The 14,553-nt window shown below is 38.5% G+C and overlaps 1 protein-coding gene across 4 annotated transcripts in view; it reads left to right on the top strand.

The window, feature by feature from the left end:
* Positions 1-14,553, top strand: part of sema6cb (semaphorin 6Cb) — a 154,289-nt gene that overhangs the window by 65,856 nt on the left and 73,880 nt on the right. For all 4 annotated transcript variants that reach the window (XM_081388412.1, XM_081388411.1, XM_081388409.1 and 1 more), the window contains exon 3: positions 9,276-9,385. The gene's annotated coding sequence lies outside the window, so the exon portion shown is untranslated. The remainder of the gene's footprint in view (positions 1-9,275; positions 9,386-14,553) is intronic.

Genomic DNA, 14,553 nt, shown 5'->3' with positions numbered 1-14,553 from the left:
GTTAAGTGTAATCTTTAGCAAATTTCTAAATGATTATATTAATTTAATTGTCAGGGAAACTTTAAATGGACACATTATCCCAGCCCCTCTTGAATAGTGGTTAATAGTTCGATTTAGTTGTTGTGTTGGCAGGCCATACAACATAGACATTTTCATACTGTACATTGTAATGTGTGATGATTTTTATTTTAATTATACAAAATAGTGTAAAAGTGTAAAAGTTATCTGCTAGAATTTTTTTTTTTTTTTGGAGGGGTTTATATTATGAATGCTATATATCTTTATAGTTGTGTTTCAAAAGTGATATTTTCCATGATATTTTAACTTTAAAGTAAGTATACACTATTAGACATCCAGTAGCTGAGGAAACATAGGGTAAAATAGTCCGAGTCACAGCTAAAAGGCCACTTGTCACCTGACTGGAGAGAAACAGCAGGATTCCTGTGGACTCTGAGAAAAGGACATGTCAGGGTCACTGTGAGCAAGAGGGGCAAGACAAAGATGAAAAGATGGGGAGAGAGAGAGAGAGAGAGAGAGAGAGAGAGAGAGAGAGAGAGAGAGAGAGAGAGAGAGAGAGAGAGAGAGAGAGAGAGAGAGAGAGAGAGAGAGAGAGAGAGAGAGAGAGAGAGGAGAGAGAGAGAGAGAGAGAGAGAGAGAGAGAGAGAGAGAGAGAGAGAGAGAGAGAGAGAGAGAGAGAGAAGAGAGAGAGAGAGAGAGAGAGAGAGAGAGAGAGAGAGAGAGAGAGAGAGAGAGAGAGAGAGAGGAGAGAGAGAGAGAGAGAGAGAGAGAGAGAGAGAGAGAGAGAGAGAGAGAGAGAGAGAGAGAGAGAGAGAGAGAGAGAGAGAGAGAGAGAGAGAGAGAGAGAGAGAGAGAGAGAGAGAGAGAGAGAGAGAGAGAGAGAGAGAGAGAGAGAGAGAGAGAGAGAGAGAGAGAGAGAGAGAGAGAGAGAGAGAGAGAGAGAGAGAGAGAGAGAGAGAGAGAGAGAGAGAGAGAGAGAGAACAAGGAAAGGTTTTAAAAACAAGGAAAAACATGCAATTGATTCTATAATGGAGTTTGACATTAGGGCAATTCCAAGCAAAACTGTCACATCCATAACGCCAACTCAATGCCATGGTATTGAGTTGGCGTTATGGATGTGACAGTTTTGCGTGGAATTGCCCATTAGCATGTTGCTAAGCTAACTCTAATAATCCTAAACACACATAAATAATAACAAATTACTGTGTTTTTAATCAGTCACTGAACTTAATTTGTATGCTAAATGTATTATACTTTTGAGTCAACATTTCTCTCGCTTCGTTCGCCATCTCAACTTAATTTTTTGATTAGGCTCATCATAACGCATTCTGGATAACCGCTTCTGATACTTGAGATGCTGCTTTATTATTTAGCTAAAATAAGGGCTCTTAGGAGGCATATTTAAGATGCCTAGCTTTCAGAACTGCTTCAGGAGCATGTCTATGATGCTTTAAAATGCTCTCTCTTTAGGCAGCTAGGTTTTGGAACAGAGCAAAGGGAGAGATACAGTGATCCGTTTGTGTCTTTAACCCGTCTATCCGTTCCCACGGTATCAGGAGAAGGAAGAACTGACCCTGTATGAGCTCTATACCCCTTCATCCCTGTCTCGTTCTCTCTCTCTCTTTCTCTCTCTCTCTTTCTCACCCACACATGCACAAGGGATCTGTTCACAACATCAGCAACATCGGTTCTCAATGGTTTTGCTTCTAGATGCAAATATTAGATATCAAGCGGAAAACCAACACCTAACCAAAATAGTAGATCTTACGACAGTCTATCCTTGTTGGCACCTGCCTAATTTGACTATAGCTTCTATCAACTGACATGTGAATTTTCATCAATATACCATACAGTAGAGCTTGATTCAACACACAGCCTTTTGACACCAGCAGTGTAAAAAAGGGGAAGCATCTCCTTTCTACTTCCTCTTAAAAAGTTGATTAGCCTATTTTTTTTAAACTGTTTTATTCTAACTAAGCACGACTATACTACATTTCAAAAGTTCAGGATGTGTAAGATTTTTGTTCTTTAATTAATGCTTTTTTTTTTCAGCAAGGTCACGTTGAAATGGTCAAAAACTTACTCTAAAGACATCATTTATAATGTTAAAAAAGATTTATATTTCAAATAAATGTCATTCTTTTGAACTTTCTATTCACCTGAAACCTCAACAACAACAAAAAACTTTAAAAATTGTATCATGGTTTCCACAAAAATTGTTTTGTTTTCAACATAATAAAATAGGAAATGTTTCTTGAGCACCAAATCAGCATATTAGACTGATTTCTGAAGAATCGCGTGACACTGAAGACTGGAGTAATGATGCTGAAAATCTGCTTTACCATCACAGGAATAAATTACATTTCAAAATATATTAAAATAGAAAACAGTTATTTTATAATATTTCACAATATCACTGTTTTTACAAAAACATGAAAAATCTGTTACTATATAATAGGTAAAATCTGATTCTATTTCATCACTCCATCATATCTGATGTTTCTTTCTTTTAGCTTTCATTTGTTTTCTTGTCACGATTTGTTAGAAAGCTATCCTTTGATTTCAAGAACAGAGGCTTCTCAGTATCTTTAAACTCCATTTTTAGAGCTCAGTTTCTTTATTTATATTCTGATAAGGACTGAGTGGATAATGAGAGACAGAAATCCTCTGACTGAGACTGGGGCTAGAGTTCATGTTTAATAACGCTGGGGTCGACGGAGCATGGGGTAACAGTTAACGCTTGGTTAACAATACAACAGGTACGGCGGGGCTAATGTGGCCACAAAAGGAACATTCCAAATGTCGGGTTTTATTAGCTGAACAAACAATTTGAAGTGACGTCTTGTGATTTGTGTCACTTTATGTGTTTTTAAGCTTGAACTACAAGGTTTTTACCCCTGCTGTGATGTTTGGATTGGGTCCTGGATATATTTGTGTTGTACATTTTGTTTTGTTTTTGTTCTTCACTCAATCTTGTGGTGTTGAGTTCATCGTCTTTTATGATTAACGGCCTGATGCAGCTCAATTTTTTTCATGTGTGTGTGTGAAAATACAACATTTAAATCTCTTAGAGGTAGGGGACAAACTTTCACTCTCTCACCCCATTTCTGTTTCTCTGTGATAAATTATATATGAATAATAGTCAGTGAATGTTGCCGTCAGCCAGACCAGATCAGACTTTTCTTTGCAGAAAAAAGAACAAAAACATCACAGTAAGTCAAGAGAGAGAACACGACGCTCTGAGAGAGAAATAGACAAAGAGATAGACAGAGAGTGAAAAAGAGGACAGAATGGGAGCAAAGTTGTAGAGTTGGATGAACTTTATTGTGCCTGAACAGTATTACTGTATATTAAAGTAAATATGAATCAAAATATACTACTTTTATGCTTTCAGAAGACTTGGAATACACACATGGACTAATTTTTATGGTGTTTATTTTTGTTGTCGTGTTTAAATATGACAAGAGGGTGAGTAAATAATGACAGAATTGTCACTTTCTTGGTTGAACTATGCCTTTAAGCCTTGCTAGATGTTTGTATAATCTATTATCAGTGCATGTGTTGGAGACTCACAGCAGACTGTGACTAATCAGTATTTCCACTCCATGGTGAACTCTAATTTGTGTAATTCACCTGGCATCAGCTCAGTCGGACACACATATCACCCCACCAAACACATGACTTTGTCATTAGCTGCTACTGCTGGCAACATCTGTACGTGATCCCTGGAAACAATAACATAGTTTTGCAGGCAAATCAGTGTTAAGCTCAGGTGAAATGAGATGCTATGGCCTTGATATAAACGACCCACGTTCCTGAGCTCAGCTGGAAAAAATACATACATACTTGAGCCTAAAAACACTTCAGTTAATCAAATTACAGCTGTTGGACATGAGTTGAATGTACGGATGATCATTAGTTGTGTGGAGTTCCGACTAATTTATCTGAACTGCAGCGATGTACTGTATATATGTTTTTGTCTGGAACAGGCATTAGTCACATCCATCGTTGTACTAATTACTCATGCGCAAATTTGTGCAACCACATCTAGTAGGATAATATTTTCACCGTGTTCGGCTAATGTTAGGATCGCTGCGTGAATACTCAATCAAGGGCAATGTTCTCTAAAGCTGTAGGTGGTTGCTTGTCGTAATTGAAAGTGTTTGCTGGCGAAGTGTTCTAGAAGGTCCAGTATATTATGATGCGCGGCATGGACCCTCACTTCGTTTCATTTCCCCACTGAAAGACAGCGATTAATCTGATTAGTGATCTATCAGCTGAAAGTTCTGCCTCCCGGCTCTAATGGTCAATGCCAGAGCCTGGTCTGAATTATTAACAGATCCATTCCTGGAGACCAGGGACAATTCATCACCAAACAGAGAGGCAAAATGAAAAAAAGAGATGGGCTGGGTTAAGTAAAGAGAGAAAAAAAGTAAGTGGGACACATGCACTGTGGTAAAAATGGTTTTGTGTAGCAGTAAAGAGAAAGCAGGTTGTGTTTGTGTGTGTGTTGTGTGTGTGTTGTGTGTGTGTTTTAGGTTTAGGTGTGTGTCTAATTTTTATTATTTATTTAATTTGGCACCATTGATATCAATAATGTTTTGTAGTACATATGACTTTTGTAGTTCATTTCAATGCTTGGAAAGATTATCAGTTAAAAAACTTTATTTTAGTCTGTTTGTAACATAAAGCTATCATATGGCGAATTTTTGTGTGAATTGTTCCTTTAAGGGAAAGAAATTTTATAAGTGTTTCCAAATGTCACAAGTTAGAGGTTACATATGTTTAGCCAGCCTTGATTTATTAAAATCAATGGTTTTCGGCTCAAGGCTCTAATCCCAAATGTTCAGTACATTTTAAAACTTAACCTAAGCGATGATGGGGATGAGTTTATAGTGAAGACGCAATGTTTATATATATATATATACATTGAGGAAAATAAGTATTAGAACACCATGCTATTTTGCAAGTTCTCCCACTTGGAAATCATGGAGGGGTCTTAAATTGTCATCGTAGGTGCATGTCCACTGTGAGAGACATAATCAAAAAAATTATCCAGAAATCACAATATATGATTTTTTAACTATTTATTTGTATGATACAGCTGCAAATAAGTATTTGAACACCTTTAAAATGTCCACCTTCACTCTATTTATTATCCTAAATTAGATGCACCTGTTTGAGGTCGTTAGCTGCATAAAGACACCTGTCCACCCCATACAATCAGTAAGAATCCAACTACTAACATGGCCAAGACCAAAGAGCTGTCCAAAGACACTAGAGACAAAATTGTACACCTCCACAAGGCTGGAAAGGGCTACTGGGAAATTGCCAAGCAGCTTGGTGAAAAAAGGTCCACTGTTGGAGCAATCATTAGAAAATGGAAGAAGCTAAACATGACTGTCAATCTCCCTCGGACTGGGGCTCCATGCAAGATCTCACCTCGTGGGGTCTCAATGATCCTAAGAAAGGTGAGAAATCAGCCCAGAACTACACGGGAGGAGCTGGTCAATGACCTGAAAAGAGCTGGGACCACCGTTTCCAAGGTTACTGTTGGTAATACACTAAGACGTCATGGTTTGAAATCATGCATGGCACGGAAGGTTCCCCTGCTTAAACCTGCACATGTCAAGGCCCATCTTAAGTTTGCCAATGACCATTTGGATGATCCAGAGGAGTCATGGGAGAAAGTCATGTGGTCAGATGAGACCAAAATCGAACTTTTTGGTCATAACTCCACTAAACCTGTTTGGAGGAAGAAGAATGATGAGTACCATCCCAAGAACACCATCCCTACTGTGAAGCATGGGGGTGGTAGCATCATGCTTTGGGGGTGTTTTTTTGCACATGGGACAGGGCGACTGCACTGTATTAAGGAGAGGATGACCGGGGCCGTGTATTGCGAGATTTTGGGGAACAACCTCCTTCCCTCAGTTAGAGCATTGAAGATGGGTCGAGGCTGGGTCTTCCAACATGACAATGACCCGAAGCACACAGCCAGGATAACCAAGCAGTGGCTCTGTAAGAAGCATATCAAGGTTCTGGCGTGGCTTAGCCAGTCTCCAGACCTAAACCCAATAGAGAATCTTTGGAGGGAGCTCAAACTCTGTGTTTCTCAGCAACAGCCCAGAAACCTGACTGATCTAGAGAAGATCTGTGTCGTGGAGTGGGCCAGAATCCCTCCTGCAGTGTGTGCAAACCTGGTGAAAAACTACAGGAATCGTTTGACCTCTAACATTGATTTTAACATTGATTTTCTCAGGTGTTCAAATACTTATTTGCAGCTGTATCATACAAATAAATAGTTAAAAAATCATACATTGTGATTTCTGAATTTTTGTTTTTTAGATTATGTCTCTCACAGTGGACATGCACCTACGATGACAATTTCAGACCCCTCCATGATTTCTAAGTGGGAGAACTTGCAAAATAGCAGGGTGTTCAAATACTTATTTTCCTCACTGTATATATAACCCTAGTTATAATCTAACTATAATCTAATCTAACCCTATATATTATCCTCAATGTCCTCAACCCTAAATCTAACCAAGAATCATAAACCTAATGAATACAGATCTCCAGTAGTAAGTAATCACAACCTAATCTTAACCCTACACTGTGCATCTAAATCTCATGTTGCCTAAATAGAATATGATCCCAAACCTTCATCTAATCTTAAACCTAATTCTGGTCAGCAGTGTCTCTGTGTGCATTTGCAACAACAACAGCAACTCTGTGTGTGTGTAGACCAGCCCACTTTCAGGACACTAATCACATTGTAGAACATAAACAGCTGACACTCAGCTGAGATTTATTTATTACAAAAACACAATTTACTGGATTAGTAGTCTGATCCTGAGGTGATTTAAAGGTACCAGTTTACCCAAAAATGTATGATTATAAAAATCTCATTATTTACTCAGAATGTCATATAGATTTAGAACAACATGAGGGGGAGTAAATTATGATAGAAATATAATTTGAATGAATTGTCCCTTTAAGACTACCCTTTGCATAAGCTGTAACAGGTGAAAATATGTCACAATAAAGAGAGAGCTCTTGAGAAATACGTACAGTAATATATTTTGGATGGAACTGATAGAATTGGATTCATTCAAGATGCAGTACGGCTCAGATACTGTCGTGACCATTAGATCACTGACCCAGAGTTAGTCCATGAGAGGGAATGCTGGAACCAGTAAGACTGCCAGTAAATCACAGCGCACACACAAATACTGAGATAAAAAGCGTAATTTAGCCAAAAGGGGATGTACTGGCATTATAGAGTTTCTACATTGTCTTTTTTTTTATCCTTTAGTTCATATTTCAAAACTGAAACACTCCAACCACAGTCCGTATTGATTTTATTGCAGTGTAACTTCATGCTTGGAGAGTTACATTAACTTCATTTCAAATGAACTGTGTTTGATGGATTGGCTTATTCACAGAGCCAGTGACATCCACCAGGCCAAACAAGAATGAACTACGGTTGTACCCTCCACAGTGAGAGACGTAAACACAGGATACAGTAAGTGTGTGCGTCTGTGTGTATAAATCCAGTTCAGCTTTGACAGAAGCTGAAAAATATCCGTAGTAATTATTGAATGACTTGTAACTTCCCCATCACTTACAATTCACACCACTGATTGGTCAATACAATGTTCTAGCCGTGTTAAAACATACAATACTAGCTAGGATGCTAAAGCCTGTTCGTTTAGTACTGTGTATTTATGTAGCTACTATGTATGCAGTGTGTATCCACTGCACCAATAGAGGTTCACTTTTAGCCTTAGCACTGGGTATGATTACATGTCAGGCAATATTTGTTCTAGACCGTCATCGGCACAGATGCTCAGCGAAGACCACGAGAACCAGACCCCAGACGTTATTTTTGATGTAGAACCAGGAAGTGCTGCACTGTTTACACTATGTCAACAATATATAATAATGATGGTGGAAGGGAAGAGATTGTTGAATAAAGTCATTATATTTGGGGGTTTTGTGCACAAAAAGTATTCTCGTCTCTTCATAACATTAAGGTTGAACCACTGTAGTCACATGGTCTATTTTAACGATGCCTTTACTACCTTTCCGGGCCTTGAAAATTGCAATGACGTTGCTGCCTATGGCTGGTTCAGAAACCTTTCGGATTTCATCAAAAATATCTTCATTTGTGTTCTGAAGATGAACGAAGGTCTTTCAGGTTTGGAATGACATGAGGGTTAGTAATTAATGACAGAATTTTCATTTTTGGGTGAACTAACCCTTTAATGTAAACCAGATGGATCAGAAAAGTCCATCCAAAATGTAACGCATTGAAATCAATGTTTATATTTTCTGGACTAGAGATCTGTGTGTATTTTGCCATGGTTTGTTTTGTTCACCCTGTCCTCTGTAGCGTAATATAAATGGTTGAGTTCAGACACAAGTTTCAGGCTTGTGAGCAATGACTGCTCCCCCTCCCTCCCCCCTCAACCCCCCGGCTGGGACTTTGGGGGGGGGATGAGTGATGGAAAGAGAAGGGTGAGAGGGCTAAATGCCTGAGCCACATGCGATAACTCACTAGCGGTTCACAGGGCTAACTGCGGTCAGAATGTGATAGCCTTGCACGAATGTGTTCCGGGAAATCCAGCCAGTCGCCCCCCAACCTCACCGGGGGTTTTAAAAGATCCAGTAATATGGAATTCCACAGTCAGTTCATTGAATCTGTGATTCGCAATCTCACAAATTGCACTATTTTCTATTTTAGTGCTGCACCGCTGTAAAAGAACCCTCTATTAAAGTTTAATGTTACCCTATTGAAGGAACCGCATGTGGTTAATGGATGGATAGATAGATGCATATAGAAATGCATAGAGTTGCAGTACGTCTTGTGTATTAAACACAAATTGCCACCATGATTTTCCTGCCATTTTTTTTGACAGAAACGGGTTAATGAATGGAAAGTTGCTGTTGCTTTTCTTTTTTCCATGTACAGATGGGAGTTCAGCTCCCAAGCAGAAACATCTGGTCCTGTTTAGAGTTATGCCGTGTGTGTGTTTATGAGAGATTGTTTTTAAAGCACGAGCATAGGGATTTTTTTCTTGAGCAGTGGTGAGTTCTGAATCTTCCTCTGTCACGGGTCACTGGCCGGTTCACATTTCCTGCCAACATGAGTCACCTACAAACCAGCGGTTATTAGTCTACAAATCTCCAACACAGCCAGATCCAAATATATTTATGTCTGCTTCTTTTTTTCCCTCTGTCTCTCTCACAGGATCTAAACAGAAAATATCTTTCTTCTTTGTGGGTGTCGCCATATACCCTCGTGGACACCAGTGAGAGCTAAAGCATTTCCACCACTGCTCTTCTGCTGAAAGGATAACAGTGAGTTTTGAATTCGTCTCTCTCTTTTTACAGTGATTCAGGTTTCCTGTCTGTCATCATGAACACGCCAGTTCGTATTTCCTCTCTTCGTTATGGCAGACTAAATCAATTGTAGACACAGCAGTTTACAGAGACGCAGCATCAGTTCGAGATCAGCAGAACTAACAAACGTGAATCGACCTGTCAGATCTGATGTAACCCATGCTAGCTGGATTGCATCTGCTGTTAAGGAAACGTGATTGACGGGTGTCTGAGATTCAGATCTGCATGGATCCAGTTTACTACATTAGTCCATTGCTTTATATACAGTGTATCGGTAGCAGCTGGTAGAGATTCTGCTATGCTGTTTACCACGGTTTAAATGGGTACATTTTTATACTCTGTTATAAAAGGTGATGCTTGCAACATCCTCAAATGAAGTCCTTTTCGTTTTTAAAATATTGATGTCACTAGATTATCAAATAGACATTACTGGATGATTTGGATGCCTGTTTCCACCTCTGAGTAAAAAAAGTACAAAAAGGTTTTGGAATTTCTCAAAATTGTGATTTTATATCTCATAATTCTGACTTTATATCTCAAAATAGCATTTATTAATTTTACAATATGACAATTTCACAATTTGACTTTTTCATAACTTTGACTTTATATACAACATTATGACTTTATTTCACAATTCTGACTTTATCGCAATGACTTTTTGTCTTACAATATTGGCTCTATTTCTCCTTATTTGTTACTGTATCACTATAATATGTCTGTAATATGATTTTATTTCATAATTGTGACTTGTAATTGTTAATTTACTATATCTCACAATTTGACTTAATTTTATTATACTTATTTCTCATAATAATAATCTCACAATTGCAAAATATTTCTAGCAATTGCAACTTCGTATCTCACAACGGCTATATGGTTATTTTATTAATTAATTTTGGGGTTAAATTTCTAGCACAAATAGCTAAAGCATGAGACTATTGCCGTGATGTAAAACTTGTTTAATATAAGATTTTGGTAATACCATCCACCCTTAAGAGGAATCTATGTTGGGTTTTTGGCATAAAATGAAACAACCTTTGTTTTTCTGGTCAAACACTCAGACTAAAACTGACATGCCCTCACATTATTTGAGCAGCACCATTATTCATTCACTCTTTCCCTCTTTCTCTTCCCTGCTGCTGCCCTCTGAGCAGAAACAACAGTGTAAGCACTCCCATTCTAGATTTCTCTCTATACTTCCCTTTTGTCCTGGAGTCCGCATTTTCATCCAAAGGTCATTGATGGCCACAGAGAATCACTTGGAGTGGTATTCAGTCAAATTGCATCATACTGTTTATCCCAGAGGTTCTCTCTGTATTGTGGAAGATCTGGTATAGAGCTGAGCCCTGCAGGTCTGGAAACGTGCCACTGGAAAGACTCATACCAACTTTGTGAAAGGTCAGGTGAGAAAGCTATTTTGCACTCTGGGTGCACGCCAAACGAAACGGGTTCTGGGTAGTTTAGTTTAGTCAAATGCTTGTGCATATTTTTTAAAACATTTTTTATCCCTTTTCTCTTCTCTTCATCTCTGGCACCACATATTCAAACATACAGTAAGTGGGATTTTCTGCAATGTGAGGAGTGTGGCTTCTCAGTCTTTTATTGCTGTGATCAGCGGATAGACGATTCTTTGACTCTTTGGCGGCCTTGTGACTTTGACTCTGCGACCATCTAATACTCTGACTCATTCCGCCTCATTGTTGCCCACCACAGCGGGGCTACAATGAATAGCAAAATCTCATCCAGTGAATAGGAAATTTCAGAGCAGTCATCTGGAACGGCACTTTAGGCTTGAATACAATGATTGGACTGTATGTGTGCTGTTTAAAGTCTACAATAGCATATTCCACATATTCTCTCTTGTTCTATATGACTGAAAAACCCTGTTATAATGATTTGGCTTGGAATGATAATGCATAACTGAAATAGTTCGAGATTTAGCATTTACTTAAAGAGATAGTTCACCCAAAAATGAATGTTGTCATTATTTAATCACCCTCATGTAGTTTAAAACCTGTATGACTTTCTTTCTTCTACAGAACAAGATAATTTCTTTCTTCTAAGATAATTCGAAGACTTTTTTTGTCCACACAATGAAAGTCTATGGGGTCCAAAACAATATTGACTTTCTTCAGAATATTTTCTTTTGTGAAAGCAAGAAAGAAAGCAAGTCATACAAGCTTTAAACTACATGAGGATGAGTAAATGATGACAGAATTTTATTTCTTAGGTGAACTATCCCTTTAAGCGTGCATTTAAAATGCCTTACATGAAGTAGGATTCATGCAAACTCCAGGTCTGCTACACAAACCTAATCATCAGATTGGTTCCAACAGGGAAGTACTTGGCTGCACAGTAAAAGCTTGGGGTTAAATTCACATTTTCGCCAGCAGATTGGCACTCAGGAATCACTTCCTGGTTCCTAACCACCAGCGTCTAGTTATTTTCAGTGTATTTATGCGTGTGTGTTTGTCCCCCAGGGCCTGTTTGAGTTCTGAGCTTCACTGCCCTGAGACTAACAGGCAGGAGGAAGCAGATGGCTCCAAGGAGGGGTGACCCCATAGCAGAACTCTGACTCTGACAAAATTATATCCTCTAGAGTCACACACGAAAAACTCACACACACACACACACACACACACACACACACACACACACACACACACACACACACACACACACACACACACACACACACACACACACACACACACACACACACACACACACTGTACCTCTGTAATCCACATTGCTGCTGCTCCTCCTGTCTCCAACTAGTGATGGGCAACCACTGGATTATAACCAGTCACTTTGACACATTTTATAATATAGACTCAATATAGACCATATTGTGCAAATCCACATTGACTGAGAGTGAAGTTATTAACTGAGCTAAAAGATCTCGAATTTGATTCAGCTATAGACTTTAGTCTAAGTAAATGCCATATTTAATTTGGTGTCTTTGAAACGGAGGCTGCTAGGGACTGAAGTATAGTATGTTCAATATGCCATATTGTTGATCGTTCAGTCAATTGAACAAAAAGAGTTTTCAATGTCTCATTGGGTGAATGATCAACACCCATTATGCAATATGACAACAACCGTATTGAACTTTCTTCCCAACACAGGCTGATTTTCATTCATGACAAATTAAATGGTCAATTCTCTAGTGTATCTGGGATCAACAAACTTTTTGACATGTTTAATTTGGATAAATCACATAAGAATTTTTAATTACCTTATATTATTAATGTGAGCAATAATCTACATGTGTTGCCATATGGAGTTCTAGTGAAAATACGTATAGAACAGAAGCATCAGATAAACTGAATTTTTCTGGTAAAAGCTGTTAGATGTGCGAGTCATGACATGTTTTCTTTAGCAGATTTATGTCTTTTGATTTGAATTGTGCATGTAAAAACATAACTAAGTATGAAACTCTCTATAAATTCTATAAATTCTCTGTTCCCAAAGTACCTGTAAATCCAAAGTCAGTTTTACTCTCATTCGTCAGTTGGTGTTCATTTTGGCTCATGACTTCAACATAGAAAGCTAAATGAAATTACAATCACATAATATTATTCTCACTTCATTTATGTCAGAGTTTCCCCTTTAGTGTGTAAATTCTGATATGTGTGCCTGAGGTTACAAGCCCCTGATCTATACCCCTGTGATGGTTTTGGAGTAGCCCTCTAGAGCAGCCTCCTGACTCCCCTAAATCCTGTTGATGGATATAGACTTTCCTAGCTAACTAATATTGAGCATGTTTCAATTTAAAAAGATTTTTTTTCAACAGACCTTGCAGCATGTTTGCAAAAACCTTCTTAATACCTGACTGAGATATCATCGAAAGCTCTTTGCAACCTTACCGCAACATCATTCCAGACATCTAGCACCCATAACAGTCTGCTAAAGTAAGTATGTGCTGTAGCTGGTCAGCTGGGAGGTGGTGAGTAAAAAGCTTTCTCACGGCCCATTGTTATTCAGCAACAGTGCAGCATTAAGTGGTGTATTGATCTTCTGATGCGACTCATCCGTCGAGATTCCCCCACTGCTGATCCAGGATCAGGTCTGTCAGTCCTGGATGTCTCTCACATGCCTCCTTTGGGGCATTCGCAACCACCAAAGAGACAGAGACAAGCCGTGTAGTGTGTCGATGTGTGAATCCTCGTGAATGTAGCCGAAAACCAAATGTGCATTAACTCCGCTCAGATGTTTGTCAAGAGATCCTGAATGCAGGATTCTTTCATTACTTTATTTCAAACATCCACAGACCTCAGTGAGTCGTTAGTGTCTCCTCTGGTTCTAAATCTCACCATGAAGGACAAAGAATTTCTCTCTGTGAGAAGAGCACCACATCCTAGAGTTATACTGCCTGAAGTGCATTCGATAGGATTGTCTTACTCTCCAACCCAGACGGAACCTTCTAGGCTCTCACTCTCTTCAGGTAGAAGGATGTCTGAAGACCTGGAGAACGTTTCTGATTGGTTGATCTCTCTTCTTTGATCTGTCAAGTTCCCTCTTATTTTTCAACACTTCACTACTTGATTTGTCTGGCTTCCTCCTCGGCTTCGTCTCCATGGCATAAAAGCTTCATAAGATGCATCCTGTCTCTCATGTACACGCAACAAACACAACCGGTCAAAAGTTTGGGGTCGATATGGTTTTTCTTCTCTTTCTTATGCTCCTCACAAAGGCTGCATTTTTTTTCTATTAAAATACAGAGAAAACTAATATTGTGAAATAATGAAATTTTAAATAGCTCTTTTGTATTTTAATATATTTTAAAATTTAATTTATTCCTGTGATGGCAATGTTGAATGGTTCCCACAAAAAAGAAAAAAAGAAATAATATGCACCAAATCAGCATATTAGAATGATTTCTGAAGAACCATGTGACACTGAAGACTGGAGTAATGATGCTGAAAATTCAGCTTTGAAATTAAACATTTTAAATATATTTGAATAGAACACCGTTTTTAATTGCAATAATGTTTCACAATATTACTATAACATTTGATCCAATAAATGCTTATTCGTTCAATAAATGCAGCTTTGATGAGCATTTCTTTCAAGAACATTAAAAAAATCATATTGTCCCTAAACTTTTGAACGGTACTGTATCG

This window comes from Scardinius erythrophthalmus (genome assembly GCF_964197995.2).
Source record: "Scardinius erythrophthalmus genome assembly, chromosome: 16".
Taxonomy (NCBI): domain Eukaryota; kingdom Metazoa; phylum Chordata; class Actinopteri; order Cypriniformes; family Leuciscidae; genus Scardinius; species Scardinius erythrophthalmus.
The sequence above is the reverse complement of the archived record's forward strand: the minus strand, read 5'-3'. Positions and strand labels throughout refer to the sequence as shown.